This window comes from Hoplias malabaricus, unplaced genomic scaffold, assembly GCF_029633855.1.
Source record: "Hoplias malabaricus isolate fHopMal1 unplaced genomic scaffold, fHopMal1.hap1 scaffold_27, whole genome shotgun sequence".
Lineage (NCBI taxonomy): Eukaryota > Metazoa > Chordata > Actinopteri > Characiformes > Erythrinidae > Hoplias > Hoplias malabaricus.
This window is the reverse complement of record NW_027101186.1, coordinates 1,020,189-1,032,688: the sequence shown is the minus strand read 5'-3', so window position 1 is coordinate 1,032,688 and position 12,500 is coordinate 1,020,189. Positions and strand designations below refer to the sequence as shown.

General features: G+C 42.3%; 1 non-coding gene across 1 annotated transcript in view; it reads left to right on the top strand.

Moving 5' to 3' along the window:
* Nucleotides 1–11,995: 11,995 nt before the first annotated feature.
* Nucleotides 11,996–12,500, top strand: part of LOC136685268 (18S ribosomal RNA) — a 1,839-nt gene continuing 1,334 nt past the window's right edge. The window contains exon 1 of the ribosomal RNA XR_010800050.1: nucleotides 11,996–12,500. This exon is cut by the window's right edge and continues 1,334 nt beyond it. This is a non-coding gene — a ribosomal RNA (18S ribosomal RNA).

The following is a 12,500-nucleotide window of genomic DNA, read 5'->3' as shown; positions in this document are numbered from 1 at the left end:
CTCTGTTTTTTTTTTTTTTTCATTTGTTTTAAATTATGCTCTAAACGTGTTGGATTCTCCGTGTTGACACGTAGGGTATAATTTCGCGTTAACACGTTAAGTTTGTGTATTTCGTGAATCATGATGCTTTACTGCCACCAACTGGTGTATGGCGTTATTGCTGAAACAACATAAAGCCTTAACTTAAGAAAGCCACTCAACATCCCAATCCACATATGGTATATTGCCATCGGACGGGACCAGAGCGCTAGCGCGCGGCGCCCGTTAAATGATTTTTGCCGAGCCCGAGAGCGGGTCCAGTGCGCTCAGGGGAACACGCCACGAAGTTCCGCGCCCTCGCTGAGTCTCTACTCCTCACGTGGAAAGAGATATGAATAATCAAAGTTTGGGCCTTTTATCCGCAATTTTTCATCAGTCCACCAGGTGGCACATGGAATGTCCCAACACATGTATATTATATTGGGTTTGGGATGGGGTATTTCCGGCCTCCGAATATATTGGAAGTGGGATGGTTGTCCAATTGCTGTCAAATATATTGGAAGTGGGATGGTTGTCCAATTGCAATATATTCTGATGGTGTCAAATATATTGGAAGTGGGATGGTTGTCCAATTGTAATATATTCTGATGGTGTCAAATACATTGGAAGAGGGATGGTTGTCCAATGGCAATATATTCTGATGGTGTCAAATATATTGGAAGTGGGATGGTTGTCCTGATGGTGTCTAATATATTGGAAGTGGGATGGTTGTCCAATTGCAATATATTCTGATGGTGTCAAATATATTGGAAGAGGGATGGTTGTCCAATTGCAATATATTCTGATGGTGTCAAATATATTGGAAGTGGGATGGTTGTCCTGATGGTGTCTAATATATTGGAAGTGGGATGGTTGTCCAATTGCAATATATTCTGATGGTGTCAAATATATTGGAAGTGGGATGGTTGTCCAATTCCCATACATCCTGATGGTGTCAAATATATTGGAAGAGGGATGGTTGTCCAATTGCAATATATTCTGATGGTGTCAAATATATTGGAAGTGGGATGGTTGTCCTGATGGTGTCTAATATATTGGAAGTGGGATGGTTGTCCAATTGCAATATATTCTGATGGTGTCAAATATATTGGAAGTGGGATGGTTATCCTGATGGTGTCTAATATATTGGAAGTGGGATGGTTGTCCAATTGCAATATATTCTGATGGTGTCAAATATATTGGAAGTGGGATGGTTGTCCAATTCCCATACATCCTGATGGTGTCAAATATATTGTAAGTGGGATAGTTGTCCAATTCCCCTATATCCTGATGGTGTCAAATATATTGGAAATGAGATGGTTGTCCAATTACCATACATCCTTATGGCTTCAAATATATTGTAAGTGGGATGCTTGTTCAATTACCATATATATTGTGTCAAATATGTTCAAAGTGGGATGGTGTCCCATCACTACATATTGTCATCAGAGCACGTTTTAGGAAAACATAATTGTAATGTCTAAAAATACATTTAGCCATATATCCCATGACTCCCTGATCTCATATCTGTCTTTGGAGTTGTAAAATTCTACTGTCCAAAATCCATATTTTTTTTTTTGACTTGAATATATTGGAAGTAGGATTATCAGATCTCAGCTTCAGAACAACATAAGAGGTTTTTACAAACGGGTCTATCTTTGTCTGGGTCTATCTTACTCAGCGTGTGAGTTTGGAGAAGATTGGAGAGAATAAATATTTTCACTCAAAAAAACTAAAAGGGGTCCCCCTATGAGTTGTTTTTAAGTGAAAAAATTTATGTCCTCCAATCATCTCCAAACTCACACCCTGAGTTGATGACACTCAGACTTAGACGAAACTGGTCTTACTTTGAAGATATTTCACTCCTAAGCCAAGATCTGATAATCCAACTTCCAATATATTCCAGTCAAAAACATATATGGGTTTTTGACAGTAGAATTTTACACTTCTAATTACAGAAAAAGGATCAGAGGGACTTGGGCTGTATGGAAACATGTATTTTTTTTAACTATATAAAATGTTTTCCCAAAATGTATAAGTCTTTACTTTAACCATCCCAATTGCAATATATTTGACACAAGTGTTATATATTATATTTAAGCAGTACATTTCTTCGTAGATGTCTTTCAGTAACTGTAAAACATTTATTTTAATTATTTGTAATTTGCTAAGACACATGGAAGACCTTTACATCCCGAGGTAGTGATAGCTTACAACCTGGTCTCACACCTACTTGTGATATAGTCACATATATAGGAGACTGCAATTCATGCTGAAAATATGCGATATGTCACGAATTGCAGATTACTATATCACGAGTAGGTGTGAGACCGGGCTGTAGCTTAACATTACTGGCTGATGTAACTTTGCTAACTGACAAAGCGACACATTTATGTTATGATTAAAACCAATATTTAACAAAAAATATATTCATTAAACACATGAAAAGTGTTGTATTCTAATCAAATGATATTTAAACTCCCGCACGAGTTATGCACAGGGGCCGTGTCTTCATTAATTCAGACTTATTATCCTGGATTTAAGTCCTTTATAGAGTATTTAGTTATTTTTTATAACGTCTCTTCCTTACACATGTAAACAATCGTACACACACAAAAATGCGTGTATTTGTATAACTAAAAATGTGAGTCTGTAAACAAGTTTTAGTCCCCACACCGAGATTATATCCATCTACACACAGACAAAGAGAGAGTCCACCAGTTTCGCTACACTACACTTTGTTTGGGTTTTTATGTACTGTTTCTAATTCTATATTTTTGTTGTGATATCAGTTATAATTGAATATGTATTTTGTCTCGTTCACCAGTGATATTTTTCAGTTACTGTAGTTAAAACAGCATTTAACTAATCCATACGGGCCTACTTACATATTCATGATTGGATTTACATCACACACTGTAGCTGACACGAAACATAAATCCTTTGTGAACGTAGTCCCTACGTTTCATCTGAATTATTCATAACATAGTGAGCGAAGCACTGACCTATGGCTACGTTGAGCCCTACGTGAGCAGTGTGAAGACAGCAATATTAGTAAGCTGATCCCCATAGCAACTGGAAGTTAATTTTTCACAATAAAAAACCTCTGGTGTTTAGTACCTTAAAATTTGTAAACATGCATATTATTATATAACTTCATTCATAACATGCTCTAAAGCTTTTCATAATTGTATATCAAACAAACATCACTATTCTCTCACACTATGTGTGTGACACATACTGAGATTTGACATTGATAAATTATGTGCATTCTTTTAATAGCATACTGCTAAACAATACAGTGTCAATACAAACCCATGGTGAAATTAACTTTCCAGATCCTCCTCTTTCTGTAAACGTATTGTATGTTTAACGATACATTAAGTTACTCATGTTTTATTTAATTATGTGTATCTACTTCTATATATAAATTAAGAGAGGATAAATCTCCTTCAAAATGAAATTGAACAAAAAATTCTGAATTAAAAAAGGGCTTTTTCAGCAGTTCAGTGGTGGTTGAAGTGAGGGGTTTATATATATATATATATATATATATATATATATATATATATATATATATATGTGTGTGTGTGTGTGTGTGTGTGTGTGCTTTTAAACGTATTTATATATGTATAATGTTAATACAAAATCTCATAAAAAACATGGTCAAATCCAATACGCTTAGAGACCAACGACATTCCTTACACCTGGACCCCCATGACTACTGACGAAGAACACTCAGAAAAGTGACACTGAGCCTGCTGTGGGCCAACGCTGTTTTCTGACTGTGACTCTGAGCCGAGTGTAGTCAATTCACAAAAAACATTATAAGAACGCAGTACCAAAGCATGGCTCAATTTTGCATGTAGGTATTTGAGTATACACTAAGTAGGCTACAAGCTTATTGTTTTTAGTCCAATACACTTTATAAACTTGAATTCCTCTGTTTTTTTTTCATTTGTTTTAAATTATGCTCTAAACGTGTTGGATTCTCCGTGTTGACACGTAGCGTATAATTTCGTGTTAACACGTTAAGGTATTGACGCGTTATGAACGTGTTAACACGTTAAGTTTGTGTATTTCGTGAATCATGATGCTTTACTGCCACCAACTGGTGTATGGCGTTATTGCTGAAACAACATAAAGCCTTAACTTACCAAATAACGGAAACAATTCCAGTGTTTAATGTTCTGAACAATGTTTATGAGATTTTGTATAAACATTATACAAACATAATATTTATATAAACATAAATACGTTTAAAAGCGCACACAAACATAGATATATATACCCCTCACTTCAACCACCACTGAATTTACTGCTGAAAAAAGCCCTTTTTTAATTCAGATTTTTTTGTTCAATATAATTTTGAAGGAGATTTATCCTATCTTAACATATATAAGTATGTGGCCACAAATGGGTCCACAATTCCATTTAGACCTAACAGGTGGTGGTGGGGTCTTAGTTCCGAAAAGCCATTTAGTGGACAAAATAGCAGTTGCTTACCTCTTCGTAGTACCACACCATCCCAATCCACATATATGATACGCCGCTTGGTGGACCTTATCGGCCTAGCGCGCGGCGCCCCCTAGACGATTTACTTTGCAGAGCCCGGGGTCGGGTCCTGGGCACACGTGGTGAGAGCTAAAAATCCTCAAAGTTTGGGCCTTTTACCCGCAATTCTGCATCAATCCACCAGGTGGCTCCCGGAACGTCCCGATTCCAATATATTCCATTACAGGCAAATATATTGGGATTGGGATGGCGTATATATTTATCATTCGTTGAAGTGTTTTGTAATGTTTTTAATACTTTTAACATGCCCAACATCCATAGACATTAACATTTTTAAAGTGTTGGCTACTTTGATAAGGCAACACAAACGTCCTTTCACAAAGTTTCCAACTATCTTTGATATATGTATAATGCCAGTAAACCGACAAACACGTAACCACAGTGAGCCAGCCTGCCCTTCTGAAACTCTTGTCCGAACGCCTTACTTTCAAATTTTCAAGTTAGCTAATGTTACTGCTGCATTACTTAAGGTGGAAGCGAAAAATTTAAAAGCTTCTGAGCGAACACCAGTCAGAATGTCAACACTAGAACTATCAGGATTTTCATATACCCCCTTTTTCTACCAGAGGCTGCCAAATGGCAGTGCTGGGGTAATTTGCAACCCATTAGGCCACATTTTGTTATGTACATTAAGCCACTACTAGGTGCTAAAACGGGGGGATGGGTGATAGTGTGAACTGTGTTGACTGACAAAGCTCTGAGAGTCACAGCAGGCACAGACTTTCAGGAGTTTAGTTTAGGGCAACAGTCTCAACAAATAAAAAATATTTTGGTACTTTGGCAGTTTTCTCAGCTGCTGATAATTATTATTATAATCTTTCAAAAATATAATGAAATAATACTTGTTTATTTAGAATACACACAATAAAGAATTATTTAAGCTTTTTAGTTTATATTTGTTGATCTAATGCAGTATTATTTGATGTGAAACCTACAAAAACCTTGAGAAATATAAATAAAAAATTCAGTTAAGTAAAAATTGCTCAAAAATAGTATTTAAGTTTAATTTGAGTCATATTTACTTGTCAAGAAAAACACTTTGCCAATGGGGTGAGATATTTTGACTTAAAACAAGAAAAAATGTCCTGATAATATTCTTTTACTTGGGTTTTTAAATGTTTAAGTAAAAATGTCCTTTTTACAAGTAGCTGAGGGTTGTTTTTTGTATAAATTTATGTAAAAATATCTTTACCTATTGGCAGTTTTTCAAAAGACAAAAACTACTTAAAATAAGGTTACAACATATCAGAGCTATTTTGACTAATCAATATGCCACTTTTTGCACTGTGAAAACAATCCTACATTAGTACAAAGGAGGCAGTTTTTCAAAAGGCAAATTTACTTAAAATCTGAACTTTAGCTATTTTGACAAATCATCAGTGAGAAAACAATCCAAAATTAGTACAAAGGAGGCAGACTTGAGGTGTTTTGGAATTATAGTTCAAATAATGTCTTTGTGTGAGTTTTAGAGAAAGATGACTGCAGACACTGGAAAACTTGTTAATAAAGTGCATAAACTTTATATAATAAACTGCACCAAAGTAAATAGCCTATCTGGCTACATGCTGAGTGAAATAAAATAGAATAAACCTTTCTCACTATAGTACAATATTACAAATATACACGATGGAGGTAACTGAGATGGGTGTGTCAGTGTCAGTCAGGGTGTGTATTCCCTGCCACATACGCCGAGGGTCAGAGGAGGTAAAGTGCTCCTCAATCCAGAGTTTGTAGCAGTGCTTGGCTATAGCTGTTAGTCTCTTCATATTGCCAGGAACTCCAGTGGGCGGTACAAAGGACGCTTGTACCCTGAGCGCTTCTATGCTGAGGGATGCCATGCCAAGAAATCTCGGACCACCAGTCTTGTTTTTTGCCCTTCTTTTGTATGCATTAGGTTTCTCCATTTATGTGCATCTGCTTTTCTTTTTTCTGTAAATCAGGACCGGCGTTTGTAGCAGTGCTTGGCTATAGCTATTCCTCTCCTCAGGTTAGCTCTGGCCAAGCTGTATGCTTCCCGGCGTCCTGATCTGAAGGCAGCATCTCTGGCTTTGAGCAATGTGCGAACCTCTCTGTTTATCCAGGGCATTTGAATAGGGAATGTTAATTGTTATGGCAAACTTAAATTTAATGATTAAGTATCACCAGGAAGAAAGATCGATGCTCAAAGAATTCTTTGAGGAGAAGAGAGGAATAAGACAGACAGTCAAAGTCAGTCCACACAGTTGTTGATGTGTTTCAGGACAGAGTTAGTGTAGGTGTCCAAGTGGATGTGTGAGCCTGTGGAGGCTCGGGCAGCATACTCACTCCAGTCGGTGTGCTGGAACTGTTGCTGAAGGAAGGAGTCAGCCCCATCCATCCAGAACTTTACAGTTCTGGTTGAAGGCTTAATCCTCTGCATGACTGGAGTGTATTTGGGAAGCAGGAACAAAGAAAGATGATCGGAAAGTCCAAGATGGGGGTGGGGTGTTGTTTTGAAGCTGGTTAAAGTCGAACCAATGCTGAATCCGGTGTTTGTGCAGTGAATGTTAATTTCCAAAAGTGTCTGTCTGTCGTAACTGTAGTTCGCAAGAGTTATTTGCGCAAGAAAACTGGAGATAGCTAAGTACAGAAGTATAACATCACTAAAACCGGTAAGACGCTGAGCCTCGCAGTGTGATCGTGACGCCATCTTGGTCCTGGGAGACCAAGGACCATTTCCTATGGATATCAAGGTCCCAGAATCTGGAGGAAGAGAGGAGAGGCACGGAATCCACATTGCTCGAGGTACCCTGTAAAGTTTCCACAGTAAGTGGCGGTTTGGGGTCCCATGTCATCTGCTGGTGTGGGTCCACTGTATTTTCTGAGGTCCAAGGTCAACGCAGCCGCCTACCAGGGAGATTTAGATTACTTTATGCTTCCTTATGCTTCCAAGCGGGGTGGGTTAGTGCAGTGTGTAGTGCTGTTGAGAGCGAAGACACCCGCAAGTTCCACAGCACAAGCTCTTAGCACACGGCCAGGTACACCATCAGGGCCAGCTGCCTTCCGTGCATTCACTCTGCTCAGCATGCGACTGACGTCCGAAGTGGAAAGTACAAGTGGGTTGTCGTCGGTGGAGGATCGTTTATTGAAGATATCAATATCATCTGGTCGAAACGAGTGTAAAAGTTGTTCAGCTCATCAGGGAGTGAAGCACTGTTGGTACATGGAACAAAGCTAGTTGGTTTATAGTCAGTCAGGGTGTGTATTCCCTACCACATACGCCGAGGGTCAGAGGAGGTAAAGTGCTCCTCAATCCGGCGTTTGTAGCAGTGCTTGGATATAGCTATTAGTCTCTTCATATTGCCAGGAACTCCAGTGGGCGGTACAAAGGACGCTCGTACCCTGAGCGCTTCTATGCTGAGGGATGCCATGGTAAGAAATCTCAGACCACCAGTCTTGTTTTTTGCCCTTCTTTTGTACGCATTAGGTTTTTCCATTTATGTGCATCTGCTTTTGTTTTTTTTGTGAATCAGGACCGGCGTTTGTAGCAGTGCTTGGCTATAGCTATTCCTCTCCTCAGGTTAGCTCTGACCAAGCTGTATGCTTCCCGGCGTCCTGATCTGAAGGCAGCATCTCTGGCTTTGAGCAGAGTGCGAACCTCTCTGTTCATCCAGGGCTTCTGATTAGGGAATGTTAATTATTATGGCAAACTTAAAATTAGTGATTAAGTATCACCAGGAAGGAAGATTGACGCTCAAAGAATTCTTTGAGGAGAAGAGAGGAATAAGACAGACAGTCAAAGATTGCGTGAATCCGGTGTTTGTGCAGTGAATGTTAATTTCCAAAAGAGTCTGTCTCTTGTAGCTGTAGTTCGCAAGAGTTATTTGCGCAAGAAAACTGGAGATAGCTAAGTACAGAAGTATAACATCACTAAAACTGGTAAGACGCTGAGCCTCGCAGTGTGATCGCGATGCCATCTTGGTCCTGGGAGACCAAGGACCATTTCCTATAGAAATCAAGGTCCCAGAATCTGGAGGAAGAGAGGAGAGGCACGGAATCCACATTGCTCGAGGTACCCTGTAAAGTTTCCACAGTCAGTGGCGGTTTGGGGTCCCATGTCATCTGCTGGTGTGGGTCCACTGTATTTTCTGAGGTCCAAGGTCAACGCAGCCGCCTACCAGGGAGATTTAGATTACTTTATGCTTCCAAGCGAGGTGGGTTAGTGCAGTGTGTAGTGCTGTTGAGATAGCGTCCTCGGTGGATCTGTTGCAACGATAAGCAAACTGGTGTGGGTCCAGCGTAGCAGGCAGGCAGGATTTCAAGTGAGAAAGAACTAGTCTTTTAAAGCACTTGGAAATTATTGGGGTGAGTGCTACAGGTCGAAAGTCATTAAAGTCTGAAGCAGTAGAATGCTTAGGCACAGGCACAATAATGGCTGACTTAAAGATAGATGGTACAGCTGCCTGGGCAAGCGAAACATTAAAGATGTGAGCGAAGACACCCGCAAGTTCCACAGCACAAGCTCTTAGCACACGGCCAGGTACACCATCAGGGCAAGCTGCCTTCTGTGCATTCACTCTGCTCAGCATGTGACTGACGTCCGAATTGGAAAGTACAAGTGGGTTGTCGTCGGTGGAGGATCGTTTATTGAAGATATCAATATCATCTGGTCGAAACGAGCGTAGAAGTTGTTCAGCTCATCAGGGAGTGAAGCACTGTTGGTAGATGGAACAAAGCTAGTTGGTTTATAGTCAGTCAGGGTGTGTATTCCCTGCCACATACGCCGAGGGTCAGAGGAGGTAAAGTGCTCCTCAATCCGTCGTTTGTAGCAGTGCTTGGCTATAGCTATTAGTCTCTTCATATTGCCAGGGACTCCAGTGGGCGGTACAGAGGACGCTTGTACCCTGAGCGCTTGTTGATGCATTTCAGGACAGAGTTAGTGTAGGTGTCCAAGTGGATGTGTGAGCCTGTGCAGGCTCGGGCAGCATACTCACTCCAGTCGGTGTGCTGGAACTGTTGCTGAAGGAAGGAGTCAGCCCCATCCATCCAGAACTTTACAGTTCTGGTTGAAGGCTTAATCCTCTGCATGACTGGAGTGTATTTGGGAAGCAGGAACAAAGAAAGATGATCGGAAAGTCCAAGATGGGGGAGGGGTGTTGTTTTGAAGCTGGTTAAAGTCCAACCGATGCTGAATCCGGTGTTTGTGCAGTGAATGTTAATTTCCAAAAGTGTCTGTCTGTCGTAACTGTAGTTCGCAAGAGTTATTTGCGCAAGAAAACTGGAGATAGCTAAGTACAGAAGTATAACATCACTAAAACCGGTAAGACGCTGAGCCTCGCAGTGTGATCGCGATGCCATCTTGGTCCTGGAAGACCAAGGACCATTTCCTATAGAAATCAAGGTCCCAGAATCTGGAGGAAGAGAGGAGAGGCACGGAATCCACATTGTTCGAGCTACCCTGTAAAGTTTCCACAGTCAGTGGCGGTTTGGTGTCCCATGTCATCTGCTGGTGTGGGTCCACTTTATTTTCTGAGGTCCAAGGTCGACGCAGCCGCCTACCAGGGAGATTTAGATTACTTTATGCTTCCTTATGCTTCCAAGCGAGGTGGGTTAGTGCAGTGTGTAGTGCTGTTGAGATAGCGTCCTCGGTGGATCTGTTGCAATGATAAGCAAACTGGTGTGGGTCCAGCGTAGCAGGCAGGCAGGATTTCAAGTGAGAAAGAACTAGTCTTTTAAAGCACTTGGAAATTATTGAGGTGGGTTATGCAGTGTGTAGTTCTGTTGAGAGCGAAGACACCCGCAAGTTCCACAGCACAAGCACTCAGCACACGGCCAGGTACACCATCAGGGCCAGCTGCCTTCCGTGCATTCACTCTACTCAGCATGCGACTGACGTCCGAAGTGAAAAGTACAAGTGGGTTGTCATCGGTGGAGGATCGTTTATTGAAGATATCATTATCATCTGGTCGAAACGAGCGTAAAAGTTGTTCAGCTTATCAGGGAGTGAAGCACTGTTGGTAAATGGAACAAAGCTAGTTGGTTTATAGTCAGTCAGGGCGTGTATTCCCTGCCACGTACACCGAGGGTCAGAGGAGGTAAAGTGCTCCTCAATCCGGCATTTGTAGCAGTGCTTGGCTATAGCTATTAGTCTCTTCATATTGCCAGGAACTCCAGTGGGCGGTACAAAGGACGCTCGTACCCTGAGCGCTTCTATGCTGAGGGATGCCATGGTAAGAAATCTCAGACCACCAGTCTTGTTTTTTGCCCTTCTTTTGTACGCATTAGGTTTTTCCATTTATGTGCATCTGCTTTTGTTTTTTTTGTGAATCAGGACCGGCGTTTGTAGCAGTGCTTGGCTATAGCTATTCCTCTCCTCAGGTTAGCTCTGACCAAGCTGTATGCTTCCCTGCATCCTGATCTGAAGGCAGCATCTCTGGCTTTGAGCAGAGTGCGAACCTCTCTGTTCATCCAGGGCTTCTGATTAGGGAATGTTAATTATTATGGCAAACTTAAAATTAATGATTAAGTATCACCAGGAAGAAAGATCGACGCTCAAAGAATTCTTTGAGGAGAAGAGAGGAATAAGACAGACAGTCAAAGATTCTCTCTTATCTCTTGAATTTATTGAACAAATCCAAGCCATATATAGGACCCCAGTCACGTACACCATTATTAGATCATGTCTCGTTCCATCAACCCAAACATTCCCTTATTGGTGCCTCGTCATCTCCCTTTTATCTCCGTCCTCTTCGTATTGCCAGGAACTCCAGTGGGCGGTACAAGGACACTTGTACAAGCGCTTCTATGCTAAGGAATGTCATGTTAAGAAATCTTGGACCCTCGTCAACGTCAGAGAGGATCCCAGGCATGTCGCACCCCTTCTGCATAGGAGGTTATTTCGGGCGGGCCGAGCACAACGTGGGCATGGGCGTTTCCAGTGCGGGGCCGTCAGGATTTCAGAGGGCAGTACGAAATGAAGGTGTCTGAACGATGACAACCGACGTGGAGATGCTGCTCTACCGGAAAACCAGACCCGCCTTGGGTAGGCACCTGCCAGGCTTCATAAAAAGAAGCAGAGGGATCCTACCCCATGCTGCGGGTCAGCTTCCAGGGATGGGTTTTGTTTACCCTTCCCGTACCTATCTTTGGGAGACTTAGGCGGCCAGTCCCCTACGCTGAGACAGTCCGAAAACGGCGGCCGCAGGCACAGCGATGTCCGGGGCTCTGCATCTGAACTCGTGGCCCCACTCCTGTTTGCCAGCGTGCCCCACGAATCGACATTTCCTGGTTCTCCTCTGTCGGGACAGCAGATCCGAAAGGAGTGCTGCTCCGAACAAACGCACCGAGAGCGGCCGCGCCCGACCCGGGGCCCCGAAAAGGGTCTCGGTAGGGCCGACCCACGTGGCGGGGAGTGACGTTTCACCCCCTTTTCCCACGGTGCAGCTACCTGGTTGATCCTGCCAGTAACATATGCTTGTCTCAAAGATTAAGCCATGCAGGTCTAAGTGCACACGGTCGGTACAGTGAAACTGCGAATGGCTCATTAAATCAGTTATGGTTCCTTTGATCGCTCCACACGTTACTCGGATAACTGTGGTAATTCCAGAGCTAATACATGCAAACGAGCGCTGACCTCTCGGGGGATGCGTGCATTTATCAGACCCAAAACCCATCCGGGGGGCTCGGGCCCCCCGGCCGCTTTGGTGACTCTAGATAACCTCGGGCCGATCGCGCGCCCTCTGCGGCGGCGACGTCTCATTCGAATGTCTGCCCTATCAACTTTCGATGGTACTATAGGCGCCTACCATGGTGACCACGGGTAACGGGGAATCAGGGTTCGATTCCGGAGAGGGAGCCTGAGAAACGGCTACCACATCCAAGGAAGGCAGCAGGCGCGCAAATTACCCATTCCCGACACGGGGAGGTAGTGACGAAAAATAACGATACAG